The following is a 17,257-nucleotide window of genomic DNA, read 5'->3' on the forward strand; positions in this document are numbered from 1 at the left end:
TGTCTACCAACTCTGTTGTATTGTACTCTCCCAAGCACTTAGTACAGTGCTCTGCACACAGTAGCAGCACTCAAAAACTATCAGTGATTAACTAATTGATTTTTTTCCTCCAGCCAAAACTATTTTTATCAGAGTTGCTAACAAATGGCAAAATGTACTAATTTAGAGATTTCACTTCTTCCTAAATAAAAAGATAAATAATTTATTTATGTATAAATAAATAGAGATTTCACTTCTTCTTCCTATCCGTAATAACTTTCTGAAATGGCCAAAATTGAGAGAGCAGGAAGAGGAGAAGCAAGGGGCCTGTATACCACCTCTCACTCAATCAGTGATGTTTATTGAGGGCTTACTGTGTACAGAGCACTGGACTAAATGATTGAGAGAGCAAAATACAACAGAGTTGAAAGACATATTCCCTGCCAAAATGAGTTTACCGTCTAGAGGGGCAGACAGGCATTAATAGAAATAAACAATTTACGGTTATGTACTCAAGGGCTGGGGGACTGAGGGTGGGGTTAGTCCTGATTAGTCCTTGAACACTGAAGAACATACCATACCTACTTTTTAGGTAATTAATAATGATCTTCCTCTAAAAAAAAAATTTAACTCTACCTTACTTTCTAGCAAGTTTCTTACCACCTCCAGATATGCTTCTTCTGCCGGCGACACGTACTTCTGTCCTTACGTCCAAAGAATAGTCTGTCTCAGCACAGATGCCTCCTTTCCTTCCGGCAGCAAAGAGAGAAAAAGTATCCTGGGTCCTGCTGAGTCTATGTTTTTTCAAGTATCTGCCCTGGAAGAGTATTGGTACCCAGGATCCAAATCCTTCTGTCATTTGAATCCCAATTTCTGCCTATTTGTCTTTTGCGATAAGAGAAAAGGACAAAGGTAACCAGGCAGGAGACCACCAACAAACACACGGAGGAATAGAGAGTAATGGAAACAACCAAGGCAAGCAGGAGATCCACAAGAATGGTGGCAAATTTTACGCACATGGCTGTATTTCAGTGCTGGATTTGATTTCCCTCTGCCTTGCTCACCGGAGGTTTAAGAATCAAGAAGCACAGCATGCAGCCACATTTCCTTCAAGTGTGAAAGAAAAAGTAAGAGACATTTCCAAATATGCCTAAGCATGTAATAACCTCTTTGGGAGAATGAATCATCATGCTAGGAACTATACAACAAATCTGATTTCTCAACTGGCATAAAACAAGAGGCCCAGGCACAGCTTGAACTTAGAGACGTTGCTACATCATGCATCGGATAGTCTAGTGGGAAGAAATCCAATCTCTTTATTTTGGCTTGGAATTTCACCACTGAGTTTTTCTGGTTAGTAATTTTCTACTAACAAAGGCACAAGGCTGTTTCAAAAGGTCTTAAGTAACTACGACATTTTTCATCTTATTTCATATCTAAAAGATTTTCTCCTAAATCCAAGGTGTTCCCCTTGAAATAAAGCTATAGCTATAGAGAAGTTATATCTGCTCTTAATCATTTAGAGGTTGTGTTGTTTCGAGGTCATTCAATCAGTAGTATTTGTTGAGCACTAACTATGGGCAGAGCGCTCTACTAAGTGTTTGGCAGAGTACAGTCCAACAGACTTGGTAAACACAACCCCTGACTTCAAGGAGCTTACAGTCAGCTTCTCTGTGCCTCAGTTTTCTCATCTGTAAATGGTGATTCAGTACCCATCCCTCCTCCTATTCAGATTGTGAGTCTGATGAGAAGGAGGGACTATGTCCAACCTGATGAATTGGTATCTTCCCCAGTATTTTGAATAGTGCTTGGCACATAATTAGTGCTTAACATATACAGTGATGATGAAGACAATAATAATAATACTCTTTTCATTGCAATTATCTTTTTTCACAATGGAATTGCCACTCAACATCTTGGAAGGCCTAAGGGTAAGGGTATAGTAGAGATGATATCCTCAGGCAGGAGACAAAGTAAGTGATTGTAAACAGGGACCATGGACTGTCAGAAACAAAGTAAGGTGGGAGTATGTAATAGATTTGCAAATGCTTTTAGGGCAGGGATCATGCCTACTACCCCTCTTGTGCTTTCCCAAGTTCTTAGAAAAGTGCTCTGCAGAGAGTAAGCACTCAATAAAAGTAATCGATTGATTAATTGCATTAGGTAGCAGGCTAAGTAGATGTGTCAGAGTAGTGGGTATGAGAGGAACTGGCAATTGGGTGCAGGCATTACAGCAAACAAGTGTGGTCTTTCCAAAAAGGACTCATCTACTGCCCCTGGATGAATTTTTGCCCAACAGACAACAATATAATCCAGCCTCTGTGAATCTCCACGCTGTCCTCTCTCTCTCTCGCTCACTCCCACGCTCAGGAGTCTTTCATCTTACATTGGTGCAGTATTACTAGCACATTGTTAGCCTGTGCATGGAAAACTCCCTCCAGCTAATGTAAAAAAGACTAAGAAATTATCAGTCCCTTAAAGTCCTTCTTCGATCATATTGCACCAGCTGAAAATAGAGCATGGCTGCCCATAAAGATGGTCTTCCCTGACTAACCCCCAATCGCCCCTGCTGTGCCTAACCCTTGGAGGTTTTCCTTCAATGGTTTACCCACCCTGGTTCCTACTGTTCCATTTCAGCTCTCCTTAGAGCTACAGTTTGGGCAACTTGGAGGATACTCTCATTCCTTCAACATCCTCCCCGTCATTAATGCTCACTGAAACAGCAGGGAGCGGGAGGTGTCATAGGGAGGTATCACTTTCTCCATGAGGTCAGGAAAAGGACACCATAGTATTATTTCCTCCTGCCCTGTACCACAAACAACCCAAAGGTGCAAAGCCAGGGGCAAGGGGGAATTGGGAATGGAGAGAGGATTTTCCAGGTGCCAGTGTCCTTGTAGAAGCCTTTTCCGCACACAAAAAAAGTCAGGTCAATAGCCCTTCCTCTGGTTTTGTCGGAGAAGGGTGGGAGAATCCAGTACGAAGCAAACAAGTCACATCTCCCTGGAAAATACAAGAATCAACCGAGATGAATTAATTTCCTGTGATAGAGAATGTAATAATAAATAGAATTTTTGACTGTTAAGTATTTTCTGTTCAGTAATCCACAAAATTAACAAAAAAAGGCATCATGTCTGTTTAATCTGCTTTTGATCACAGGGCTAGGGATTTATTAATTGGAATTTGAAATGCCAATTCTAATTGTTATATTTTAAATTCCAGTTATAAAATGTACTGTCCTGCAGGAAGGAGTTGGGTATGTTATGAAAAGAAGCTTTCTTGTCCCTGGCATGTAGTCATTGGAAGATTATTTTGCTTACTGGAAGTCTTGCTAGTCAATCAAATCTCAGCTTTCACTTAAAATCAAATTTGGCTATTCATCATATGAAACCAAAGAAGGATATTTCCACTTATTTAAAAGAAGTTTTAATGCTGTAGCAAACAAGATATCCATCAGATGAAACTTAAAATGTATACTAAATTCAGCTAAAAGCTCACAGATTACTTTACTATCTTCATTACTTCTCCTCCTATCATCAAAGCCTGTAAGACTTGCTTTAATAACTGCACTGACCCTAAAATGACTTGGGCAGGAACTTTCAGAATGCAATGACTCAAGCAGAGTTGGATTAAGGCTGCATATTTTTTTTCTTTTGTACTTTCAAACCAGTGATCTCAAAAAGCACTCTACCAATCTTTATGAGATACTAGTGAAATACCTTGAAAAAAATGGCAGCACAGTGAGTTATAAGTGATTGGTCCAGGGTAATAGTTTATGCTCAGGAGACATAAAGCTGTCCTTCTAAACCTCAAACTAGACTGTGCTTTTGCAGTTTGTGTTGTGGCACTGACTCCTGTCTTGATTTTTGGATCACCTGAAGGAGTCTCTCTGGAGACAACTGGCTGTCGTATTTAGAAACAGGCTCTCAGTGCCATGAACCGATTGCTATTTGCAGTGCAATTTTCAGGAGAGTATGTGTAGCTTTAAAGGTGATGCACTTGGCAGTGATATTATCTGACAGAACCAGTGTCCAACTGAAAATCCCTTTCCGTTGTGTGCATGTATAGATTGTTCTTGCTGTATTGTGCCATTGGTTTTTACCTGATGCCATGTTCCTTTTTTCTTGGTGTTGCGATCTTGTGAAAACCCTGCCACAAGGGAGTTTTCCTAGTCTCGTACGTGGAAAGTCTGCCTAATTAATCAATTGATGGTATTTATTAAGTGCTTACTATGTGCAGAGCACTGTATTAAGTATTTGGGAGAGTACAACACAGTTGTTTAACAGAGATGCTGTTGTCTCCCAGCTGGCACAGAATTGCCACAGTTGCGGTTTTGCTTTATTATGGGGGATAAGACTCAGCAGGACCGTCTCTCTTTTTTATAATATTTAAGTGCTTACTATGTGCCAGGCACTGTACTAAGCACTGGGGTAGATACAAGCTAATCAGGTTGGACACAGTTCCTGCCCCACATGGGGCTCCCAAACTTAATCCCCATGTTATAGATGAGGTAACTGAAGCACGGAGAAGTGACTTATCCAACGTCTCATAGCAGACAAGCGGCAGAGTCAGGATTAGAACACAGGTCCCTCTGAGTCCCTGTACTGTGCTTTATCCACTAAGCCATGCTGCTTCCCCTAAGTACTGTGTGGTCGGGGTATGACGAATACCGAAACATTTAGGGGGTAGACTGATTGCATGGGTAAGGCATGGGTAGGTACTTAGCGCAGAAAAGGGCTTAACAAATACTACAAATGTTATTATTGGTATTATTACTCCAGGTTGGGGATTGTGTGTTGTACCATGGTTATATTCCCTGCACATTCTACACAATATGGATATGCCATAAATAGTCAACAAGTATTATTGTGAAATCTGCAATTTTCCCAAATTCAACAGGCAAATACGTTTCACATGGAAAATCAGTTTCTCAGTGGCAGCTGTCCATGCTGTTTACGTTTCTCCTCAACAGGCAATTGACAGCAATGAGTGAAAATGTTCCATTTTCTTCACCACTACAGCAGCACCCCCCTGCCAATGATGCAAGCCAGAGATGACATGGGAGAATGTCCCCAGATCAGCTACTCTGAGCAGCTAAACAGACCAACAAGACCTTCCCCAAATGGTCTGTGCCCTTATTTCTCGGAAGAGATTCTTGTTGAGAAGGAGATCCCAGAAGATCCCTGTTCTAAGATCCATTCTAGAGGTAAGGAATATCCCATGGCACTGAGTAATTCCAGGATGGAATTGGTAGGTTTAAAAGGCTTGTCACAGCCCCTTCAACTTGGTTTAAGCTGTGCTTTCTTTTTTTTTCTAATATTTATCAAGCACTTACTATTTGCCAGGCACTTTACTTAGTTATAGGGAAGACGCAAGCTAATCAGATTAGACACAGAACATGTACCACATGGGGCTCACAGTCTTAAAATCCCAATTTTGCAGATGAGGTAAATGAGGCACAGAGAAGTGAAGTAACTTGCCCAAGGTCCCACAGCAAGCACGTGGCAGAACCAAAATTAGAACTCAAGTCCCTCTGCCTCCCAGGCCTGTGCTCTATCCACTATGCCATGCTGCTTCTGATCTCCCTTCTTAGGTTCCTGAGCTTTCTGATTCACCGACCCAACACCACAGTCTGATGGGAGTTTAACCAGTGATGGTTTTAGGAGAGCTGTGAGCTGCAGGAAGGAAAAATCGGCCCAATTTGTCACCTTAAATGGGTTTCCGAATTAATTTCACAGAAATTCCAGGATAGAATCTGAGTCACGCAGAAGCTGAGAGAGTGTTCACCCTCAGAGAACCGCTAGGTTTAACCGTCCCAGTCCCCACCAAGAACTTGGAAATTGTCCTTAGTAAAGCTGTGCGAACTGAAATTCTAGCGAGCAGTCTCAGTATTTCCTGCCAATTCGTTCTTAGCCCTCTCGAGAGAAAAGCCCATCGCAATTTGTGTTTTGCAGATTTGGAGGGGTGTTTTCCAAGTCCTTCTAAGCCTAGAAGGAACCCACTGAAGCGTGAATGTGCTATTCAGAATTGACATACCTCCACTGCCATTCCTTTCTGAATATAAGAAGGTGGTGTACTGTTCAAGTCAGAGAAGAAGCACAGGATTGGAAGGAAAATCTGGCAATTGAAACGAGCCCCCAAAGGGCGTTTTAAGCTATTTCTTTACTTTTTGGCCAGCGAGACGGAGAACTGCACATACCTTCCTTATAAGGTATACTCAAAGAAAGAGAAGTTTGGGTGGGCTGGGTCCTTTTATTTTCCTCACCAGATTTTCTTCAATGACTGCCGGTGGTTTTTGCATATAACGATAGCACCATCTATTGGTCCTCTGATCGGTTGCTTTGTCTCTATTCCTTTATAGAGTTTGGGTTCTTGTTAATCGGATTTTTACTTTGGCTCCCCTTTTAGCAGTATTTTCACTCCCACCACCAACTTCCTATGTGGAGCACCCGCAATGTAAAAAACACATATTGTCAGCGTGGCTCAGTGGAAAGAGCACGGGCTTTGGAGTCAGCGGTCATGGGTTCGAGTCCCCGGCTCTGCCCCTTGTCAGCTGTGCGACTGTGGGCAAGTCACTTCACATCTCTGTGCCTCAGTGACCTCATCTGTCAAATGGGGATAAAGACTGTGAGCCCCACGTGGGACAACCTGATTCCCTTGTGTCTACCCCAGCGCTTAGCACGGTGCTCTGCACATAGTAAGAGCTTAACAAATACCAACATATTGTCTTATATAGACATTTAGTTTCATCTCCCACTGAACCTAGTAGGAGTGGTGGTGGTGGTAATGTTATATATTACGTTATATAATATATATGTTATATTTTATATATATATGGGGAAGCAGCGTGGCTCAGTGGAAAGAGCCTGGGCTTCGGAGTCAGAGGTCATGAGTTCGACTCCCGGCTCTGCCACTTGTCAGCTGTGTGACTGTGGGTGAGTCACTTCACTTCTCTGTGCCTCAGTTCCCTCATCTGTAATATGGGGATTAGAAGTGGGTGAGCCCCACGTGGGACAACCTGAATACCCTGTATCTCCCCCAGCGCTTAGAACAGTGCTCGGCACCTAGTAAGCGCTTAACAAATACCAACATTATTATTATATATTGAACATCTGTTGAGTGCAATCAGTAAATCAGTGGTATTTATTGAGCACTTAAAGGGCTGGGAGTCAGAAGGACCTGGATTCTAATTGCTGCTCCTCCACCTGTCCACTGTGTGACCTTGAGCAAGTTAATTAATTTCTCTCTGCCTCAGTTACCTCATCTGTAAAATGGGGATTAAGACTGTAAGCTCTATATGGGACAGGGACTGTGTCTAATGAAAGTACCTTGTATATATCTCAGTGCTTAGTACAGTGCCTGGCATGTAGTAAGTGCTTAACAAATGCCATTTAAAAAAAAAGATGCTTTGAGGAAACCACAACTTGGAGCCCTAAACCTCAGCAGAGAGCCCTACAAAAAGATTTGACTGGAGGCAGGTGAATAACTGGTAAGAGCGCTCCCCTAGAATTCTTTGGGTATAAACATCTTTCTGTGCATATGCCGCTGTGTGCATCTGGATAGGGAGATAATTGAGGTATTTGTTAAGCGCTTACTATATGCCCAGCACTGTGTTAAATGTTTGGATGGATACAGTACAGTCAGATCAGACCAACCCTCGTCCTACACGGGGCTCACAAGCTGAGAGAAAGGGAGGACAGGCATTTCATCCTCATTTTCCAGATGAGGAAACTGAGGCTCAGAGAACTTAAATGACTTTGCCAAGGTTACACAGCAAGGTTGTGATGACAGGGCATGGGCATTTTGTTGGCAACCCCTTGAGACTGCACAGCTGGGAGGGTACATCAAGTGGTAGCTAGCTGCTATTAATTCAGGATGTAGCCAAGGGATGTTTTGTTGCAGAGTCTTCCCAAATGCAAAAGGAAGAATGTGACAAATTATGATGAAAAGTGGCCCTCCCTACACATCCCAAAGTTCTGTGTTCCTGTCTCTTGTTTAGGAGTAGTCTCCAAGCTTCTCCATTATCTGTACTCTCTTGAGGGAAGAAAGGGCACAAGGTAGCCAACTGCAGCGCGGACCTTGAGAAGATTTTGGATGATGGGAGTTATACACTTATAGAAGGTACTCATTATGAATAATGATGAGCCCTGAAACATCGATATGGAGTTTGTGTGCTCCTTGATTGCTAAAGTATACTCCCCTTGGACTCCATCATTTCATCTTTTTGTTCAAGATTAAATAACCTCCTCACTGTTCTGTCACCAAAAGGTGATGTCCTTTGCTAATGTCCTTTCATCTCACTTTTCTCACTTTTCCCTAATTGTCCTACAACCTGACATTGCTACCTGAGTCCTCTCATCCTCCTTGATTTCAGTCTTACTTTTGGACAGTGAACCTCACCTTTGACCCAGTGTTTTCTTTTCTTTTCATTCATGTAGTCAGACTGGAGGAGTGAACACAATTTCTCAGGTGTTCACTCCTCCAGTCTGACTCTAAGTGAGTGAACTCTTTACAAACGATTCCTCTGGTGAACAGAGTGCTGAGATCTAGGGTTTTCTGAGTTTGCTTTCTTATTTGGTGAGTGTGGAGGAGTAACTTCATCTCTTTGTTCTCAGTCAGGGAAGGAACCCACAGATGGACTTGGGAACCTTTTATATATTTTTTATTACCCTATTTTGTTAATAAGGTGTACAGCCCTCTGATTCTATTTATCGTGATAATGTTGTCTTGTTTTGGCTTTGTTCTGTTTCGCTCTGCCGTCTGTCTCCCCGTCTGTCGTCTGTCGTCTGTCAGAAAATGGCAAAAAGTTGGGAGCGGTGAATATGCAGGAAAGGGATGTAAGTTTCAAGAGGGCAGTGCAATGTCACCAGACAGTCACTTGTACTGAGGGGAGAATCGTGAGGACTGTTACCCCCAAATTGAACTCCATACCAGCCTGGAAACTAAAAGCAGGAGATCCACGCTTCCCCAAGAGTCCCCTTTTCTGTCAGGCCAATGCAAACAGCACTTATATAAGATAATAATCTAGATAATCATGGTATGATGATTATATTTCATAATATTCCTGAGGGTGCTTGAACATTACCTCAACTCACAGCTGTGTACTTAACATCTGTTTCATTGTTGAGATGAACAATGGCTAAAATGAGTGAGTCTCTCAGAAAGACATGCTTAATGTTTGATCATTTATGCAGGCTGGATTAATTTGGGGCCTCAGGCTAAGGAGGTCCCTTATTGAGTAAACTACACATGAAAGACAAATACTCCTACCCCTCCCACCTCTTCCCATCCTGATACTCCCCTCCAGCCCCGACTCCCACACCTTGTGTCTCCTCTTGCAGGGGAAGTCCCTTACATCCCCTCACCCACTCCCCTTCCGCTGGGGGTCCCTCAGAGAAAGCCAATTCAGGAGAAATCCAAACTTTCCAAACATGGAAACCTCGGCCAGCTCTGGCCCTCACTCTTGCACAAGGCTTGGGGGTAGATGGGGGAGGTCGAGACCCAAGGAAACAGAGAGAAAATAAAGAGAAACAGCCTCCCGTTGCCAGGTCTGTGTGTCAGGTATGTCCTTCGGGAGGAACTGGGACAATCGTTGAGATGGCCGTTTCAACTCCTGTCCGCCCCGCACCCTCCACTCTGTCTCATCAGAGAACCCAGAGGTGAAGCCGTAGCCACAGCCGTCCACAGGGCAATATATTCCACAGCTGCCCATCCGCTCCCTCTCTGATCTGCCACCTAGTTCAACTCCAACCAGCTGGAGGTGCAAGGGAAGGGGAGGAGAACAACAGGTTTCCTTCTTGTGAAGGGTCTCGATGGACCTGGATGTGAGAGGAGTACAGTGGATTCTCCTCCTGTGGTCCCTTGGTGAAGAGTTATATGTCAGGACTGGCACAAACCAATGAAAGTAACACAGTGTGATATAATGACAACATCATATTGGTCAGCCACATCGTGGCATAATGTCACCACATATCACATGGGGCTTAGCTCAGCCCTTGTACATGGACCAGGACATATAGGTGCATTATGAGTTACAGCGACACAGAATTATGTATATCCTGAGGATATGCCTGCACTATTTTCTGACTTACCTCAGCACTGTATGCCCCAACTTAATGTGTTCCCATGAGTAAGTCAATTAAAGCTCACACAAAGAAAGAAATAGTATTAGAGGATGTGGGGGGCGGGGGGAGCATAGAAGAGGAAATTATCAGTGGTGCGGAGAAGCAACATGGCTCCATGGAAAGAGCCCGAGCTTGGGAGTCAGAGGTCACGGGTTTGAATCCCAGTTCTGCCGCTTGTCAGCTGGGTGACTGTGGGCAAGTCACTTCACTTCTCTGTGCCTCAGTTACCTCATCTGTAAAATGGGGATTAAGACTGTGAGCCTCACGGGGGACAACCTGATTACCCTGTATCTACCCCAGCGCTTAGAACGGTGCTCTGCATGTAGTGAGCACTTAACAAATACCAACATTATTATTATTATTATTGATCTACTCTAGCTGTAGCCGTAGAGCCCCAGAGAAGTTTAAAAGAGATCAAGAGGCCAGTACTTTAAGAGAGTGGGAATAAATTAATTCTCAGCCAGGTCCTAGCTTTCTGTCATCCTTATCCCCAAATGACAATCTAAGTGGCTTTAATCTTTTCACATTATTGTCTGAAAGCTTTGATGAAATCATATTGCTTTCTCTCGCTTTAGAGTTGAGTGCACTTCTGCTGGTTTGATATTTCCACTTATACATCCCAATCAATTGTTTAACAGGTTGAGAAGCATGGGATTCAATAATACCTCTTCTTTGTGCAGGCCATCTGACCCAAAGCCTGCCTTTCGAAAGATTTTTTAAGATATTTCACTTAGCTTTTGCTCGGGCTTCAGGAATCCTCATTTTAGTGAAAAGCCTGGAGGTTTTTTTATTTTTATGGCATTTGTGTATGCCAGGCACTGTCCTAAGCGCTGGAATAGATTCAGTGCTTAGTACAGTGTATTTGCTTAGTACAGTGCTCTGCACACAATGAGAGCTCAATAATTGTGACTGACTCACTGACTACAAGATAATCAGGTTGGACGCAATCCATATCCCACATTGGGCTCACAGTCTTAATCGCCATTTTACAGATGAGATAGTTGAGGCACAGAGAAGTTAGGGGACTTGCCCAAGGTCACATAGCAGAACAGTGGCAGAGTTGGGATTAGAACCCTGGTTCTTTTGACTCCCGGGCCCGTGCTCTATCCACTAGGCCAAACTGCTTCTCATGTGTATGTTTTCCTGGAGGCGGATGGAGTCCTGCTCCTTTGAAAACCCTAAAGGAGATGAACTCATTAATTACACTACCATCAGTTCTTCGTTGGGGGCAGACAAAGACAGGATTTAAAGAGGACCTTGAGCATCCAAAAGAATCATCTTATTCAGCAGCCCTCCGTCTTCACATTTATATGACGGAACAGTAGCGGAGAGCAGGGTTTTATGCCCTTTAAGAGACCAAATCACAGGGCTTCTCCACCACAAAACCTGCCTTTATTTGGCAAGCCTAAGTCAATTAATTACACACATTAGGATTGTCTTATTGGCAGAGATCCTGAAGGGCTCTATCTGAATATCCAAGATCTCCTAATGGCTGCTTTGTCATCTAGAGGTGGAGTGCAACCACTTAAGTCTAGTGTCTTAATGGGAATCATTTCAGTTCAGCCATAACTCATCAGGAAGCCAGCAGACACATCGAGCCTCGCTTGGCTGGTCCTTCATTGCATTGTCCAAGTGACTTCCTGTTCCACAACCAACGAATAGCCAGAAAGCAGTCACCAAGTGAATACAGGATCTAGCAGATGGAACACAGGACTGTGTTAGGATACCTGGGTTCTAATTCCAGCCGCCCCACTTGTCTGTTGTGTGACCTCGGGCAAGTCACTTAACTTCCCTGTGACTCTGTTTCCTCATCTGCAAAATGGGGATTAAATACCTGTTCTCCCTCCCCATCTAGCCTATGCGTCCTCTGGGGACAGGGACTATGTCCAATCTGTTTATTCAGTACCTACTCCAATATTTAGCAGAGGGCATTGAACATAATTAGCACTTATGAAATACCTCAATTATTATCATTTCTCACCTGCCCTCCCTAATTTCCCCCACGTCCTCCCTCTTCAATACTTTGGCATCACTATGCGCTTGACTCCTCACTCCACAGTGACTTAGGTACTCACCCAACATGTTTCCCCTCAAAGCACTTATGTATATATTCTTAAACTCTATTGCTTCCCACTATCCCAATTTATTTTAGTGTCTGCCTCTCCCAATAGATTGTAAGGTCTTCAAGGGCTAGAATTATGGCTATTAATCTTATTCTATTCATGTACTAATCTCAGTAAAGTGCTCTGCATGGAGTAAATGCTCAGAAACACTTTGACTGATTAGGCCACTGGATAATGGGAGGAGAACACATGTTTCCAAAAAATGGTTTTACCTGAAAGAAGATGAAGGGCCAAGAATGGAGGGGAAGGAGAAGTTAGGGTGGGCCATTAAATAAAAAATAGTTTGAAAGGGCAGGGAAAAAAGGGGTAGATAGAAGGCCTTGAGAAGGGCAGCATGGCCTAGTAGATAGAGCATGAGCCTGGGAGTCAGGACTATGGTTCTAATCCTGACTCTGCCACTTATCTGCTGGAAGCCCCATGTGGGACATGGGAGTGTGTCCAACCTGATTATTCACCCCAGTGCTTAGTACAGTGACTGGCACATAGTAAGTGCCTAACAAATATCATTAAAAAATGATAATAATAATGGTAATTTTGGTACTTGTTAAGTGCTTACCATGTGCCAAGCACTACACTACGCATTGGTGAAGATACTAGGTAATCTTAGATGTGAATTCCATGAAGGATCAAGTGCTTGTCTAATCTGATTATCTTGTACCTACCTGAGCACTTAACACAGGGCTTGGCAAATGGAAAGGGTTTAAAAAATACTATCATTGTTATCCGTACCCTGCCAGATCACTGTACCTGCACATGTTCTTGGCATAGATAAAACGTGGATAAGACTTTGATCTCGTCAGCCATACCTGCAGACATGGAGCCCAGTTCTGCTCCCTGAAATCCTTTTGCACTTGAGGTGGCTTTGCTCCAGCACCTGTGAAATCTGTGAGGAGGATACTAAGAAGAAAGAGGGGCTTCTCATCAGTAAAAATGTCTGAGTGGGGCTTCCAATCCAAGTCTGGAAACTCTGATGTTCTGAACTGTCAAGGTCACAGCTGGTAGCTATCACTTTATTTTTTTTATGATATTTGTTGAGCACTTACTATGTGCCAGGCATTATACTAAGCGCCGGGGTAGATAATTAGGTTGGACATGAGATAATTGAGGCACAGATAAGTTAAGTCACTTGCCCAAGGTCACAAAGCAGGCAAATAGCAGTACCAGTTTTAGAACCCAGGTCCTTTTGACTCCCAGGCCCTTGCTCAATCAGTACAATCAATACAAGGCTAATCAGGTTGGACATAGTCTACGTCCCATATGGGGCTCCAAGTCTTAATCTCCATTTCACTGATGAGGTAACTGAGGCACAGAAAAGCTAAATGCCTTCCCCAAGGTCCTAGAGCAGACGAATGGCAAAATTAGGGCTTGAACCTGAGCCTCTGACGTCAGGCCCCATCCTCTTTCCACTGGGCCACATATGACTGTTTTGGTTGTAGTTTATCTCGGTGATACTTTAATTGTCTGGGCTCTGTCATTCGGCTTCCCACACTGCATATTGTCTTTATTCTAATGGAGTTGCCTGGCACTGGTTCATTCATTCCCATCCTTCCATATTTCTGTGGCACTGCTGCAAGTGGTAGGTGCTTGCCTTTGAAAGGCGACCAAAAAGAGATGTCAGTCAGAATCTGTATTTGCTCATTCATTCACTGGAATTTATTGAACTCTGTGTTTGGCCCTTGGAAGAGAAGGCTAAAAAGCTCAGCTACCCTCAGGAACTTAGAGTCTAATAGAGGAGGTGGGGAGATGTAAACCGAACACAGCGAGAGTGGGAGGAAAACTGTGATGCAGCTGGTAATAGTGGGATCTGAGAAGGACCATTTGGGATTGAATGAATGCATTTTTTATCAATGACTTTAAAAAAGTAATTCAGAGAATTATCCGAAACCAATTTCTATTGACTGTTTAGGCCAGTGATTGTAAAGAAGAGGAAATATACTGTTCCTATAGCATGAATTTCTGGAGGAATAAAAAGGGGAGAGAAGTTGTGAAGTGCAGGAAGGGGTTTGCAATGGGAGACATTCTGCCAATCCATGCTTTCTCAACTGTTGATTTTTCAATCCTTCCATTGTAAACTGTTATATTTTTCTGCACGTGGCTATAATTTAGGTTGAGGGAAAAATTTGTGTTTAAACCATTTCCTGTAACCACTTTGCCCAATACTTAATTCACGAAGTAAAGGTCCAATACAAAACAGATGATGGGGATACTATGAAAATGAGGAAGATAAAATGCTCCTACAATGGTTCTTTCCTATTTTACAACTGTTCAGTGTTTTCTGAAAAAAATCCCTATGGATTTTTTTTATTTTAATCTGATTTGAGGTGTAATGATCGTGCCTTATCTGCATCCTTCCAAATTTTTATCCATCAAAGTCATCCAGTAATAAGTGATTTTTTTCCCAACTGGACTGATTTCAACATGTCCCATTCTAGAGGGATTTAGGAAGATTTGTTAATCAGCTTCTGATTAAAGCATATTGAAATGAACTAAATGGGATATTGCTAATTTGCAATTAGACTTATTTTTGGCTTTACTTTGTGCTTTGAGATGACAGATGTGACTTGGGTCTATACAAATAAGCAGAGCTTGTCCTTGGAGTTCAAGGTCTGAGTACTCAAAATGCATAGTTTGGACCCAAGATGATGTCCCATTTTTATTTTTATTTTAGAAATGAGGTTCATAATACAAAAGTCATCGATTTGTATCTCTTCTTTATTCCGGTTAGATTTTTTTAACTTCTTGACAGTTAAGTAACTTCCCTTTAATATCCTCCAAGTGCCTTAGCACTGTGTTCAGCACAGGGTAGCTGATTAATAGATACTGATGATGATAAAGATAGGAAAGAGTAGCTCATCTCATTTATCATTTAGTTTATTCAGATACTGTTTGTCTTTACCTAGGATCACAAGACATCTTTTATAACCAATTATAAGGACTAAATTAAGCACTTAGTACAATGTCCTGCACTCAATAAGTGCTCATGTGGCCCAGTAGAAAGAGCATAGGTCGGGGAGTCTGTGGCTCAGTGGAAAAAACACGGGCTTGGGAGTCAGAGGTCATGAGTTCGAATCGAGGCTCTGCCACTTGTCAGCTGTGTGACTCTGGGCAAGTCACTTAACTTCTCTGTGCCTCATTCCCTCCTCTGTAAAATGGGGATGGAGGCTGTAAGCCCCACTTGGGACAACCTGATTACCCTGTATCTCCCCCAGCGCTTAGAACAGTGCTCTGCACATAGTAAACACTTAACAAATACCAACATTATTATTATTATTATTATTATTATTAAATCCCACCTCTTCCACGTGCTGCTCTATGACCTTGGACAAGTCACTTAACTTCTTACTCAAACTTTCATGGCTCTCCTCCACAGTAACTGTGTACTTTACAAGTTGTACCTAATACTCTAACAATGACCTGGCTAGTGCTCAGGCATTTCACTGCAACTTCAAACAAGTTATGTCTCATTACCCCCATAAACATATTTTCTTAGAGCCTTCCAGTGATGCATTTTATTTTGCTTCTCATTATTCTCTCTAGCAATCTGAAAAATGAGATTGTTTTTCAAGAGTATTGACTTCCTTGCCTTTTTAATGTTTTCTGAATAGATAGGGCAATAAATGCAAACTTGCAAGTAAAAATGTAAATACATTATACTATGCAAAAGAGATAGTTGGTACCGAATTGTATGTACCTATTAGTCTGCTCAACAGAATTTGATACTCTCTAGTCTTCCAGAATAATTCCTGAAAATGAGGCCTATTGTGAAAATTATTCTTTTGGATATTATTAGAAACTATGGGAGTTGGGTACTCGTTTGGGGGCCAATTGCATACCAGTAATAGACCTCACTGGTATCCTGTTGACCTGAAAATTTCAACTATAATTCCTAGGAATAGCTCCTCACTCACTGACTCTGGTGCAATGTTCAGTTAATTTATAAAAATAATTTTACCCCAAAAGTCCATTAGAAAGCAAAACTACAAGCTTGATTTAAAGTCTACAAAATTTAGATCATTTGGTCAAGTCCTTGGCTGTGGGTTTTAGAACTATTTCTGAATACCCTCCTGCTTATTGTGTAGCCCAAGGTATACAGGTTAAGTTACAAATTAAAAAGGTTGTGATATGAAACTGCCACAGAACACCAATACACATAATTCTAGAACAACCCAGGGAGTGCCTTTCCTAAATTTTCCAGCTCTCTGATGGGAACTCATGGATCGACTCCATTTTATGCTTTGAAACCTGGTCTAAAAAGCCTAGAATATTTGTTTTCTGATTCTTTTCAGAATTACCCATTTATGCAATATGCTTCTATTTTTCAAATCGCGGCCTAATAATTGTTAATTCAGTGCTGTCCAATTATGACCCCTTTTTCCCCCCTTAGTGGATTAATGTTCTAGGATGTCAAATTCAAACAAAATGACAATGTTTCTTTTGTTTTTGGAGAGTGGAGGAGATTTTACTGTGATAGATTGACAGGCAGTCAATACCCAACGGTGTGTATTAATTACTAAAATTTTTCTCATTCTGTTTTAATTTATTATTGATTGATTTGCTCTATTTTTCTCACTGCAGATCAGCCGTGATGAGAAGGCACAAGTTAAGCACAATCATCTCAAGGAGTGTAATCTCTGAATCTGGGGTAATGGTGATTTATTGCTAATCTATATGAAATCAATTTTCATAAAATGCATGCACATTCAGTAGTTTAATCAACATTGTTTCAAAGGAACATAATGCCTCTAAATAGTTGAAGGACAATATGGAATTTTGAGTCCGAATTTTTAAAATTGAATTTACAAACTCATCCTTTCCATCATTTATCCGTGGACTATTGCTTCTCAGAAATATTTACATTGACATTGCGAGAAAACAAAAGTCAGAGGTTCTCTTTTCTCATCTTTTCTTTTTTTTCTCATTTAAATCTTCAAAACTAATTTGAAAAAGAAGCAACGACCAAGAAATCAATGCACACTGTACAGGTGTTTACAAGAAGCAAAGGTTGTCATTTAATCTGCCGAGTTGTCAAATTCT

General features: G+C 41.9%; 1 long non-coding RNA gene across 1 annotated transcript in view; it reads left to right on the plus strand.

Annotated features, from left to right (window-relative positions):
• Positions 1 to 16,861, plus strand: part of LOC114814272 — a 55,323-nt gene extending 38,462 nt beyond the window's left edge. Inside the window, exons 2-5 of the long non-coding RNA XR_003762045.2 lie at positions 4,998 to 5,182; positions 5,931 to 6,187; positions 7,976 to 8,097; positions 16,799 to 16,861. This is a non-coding gene — a long non-coding RNA (uncharacterized LOC114814272). The remainder of the gene's footprint in view (positions 1 to 4,997; positions 5,183 to 5,930; positions 6,188 to 7,975; positions 8,098 to 16,798) is intronic.
• The last annotated feature ends 396 nt before the right edge of the window (positions 16,862 to 17,257 follow it).

The sequence above is a fragment of the Ornithorhynchus anatinus genome, chromosome 9, assembly GCF_004115215.2.
Source record: "Ornithorhynchus anatinus isolate Pmale09 chromosome 9, mOrnAna1.pri.v4, whole genome shotgun sequence".
NCBI lineage: Eukaryota > Metazoa > Chordata > Mammalia > Monotremata > Ornithorhynchidae > Ornithorhynchus > Ornithorhynchus anatinus.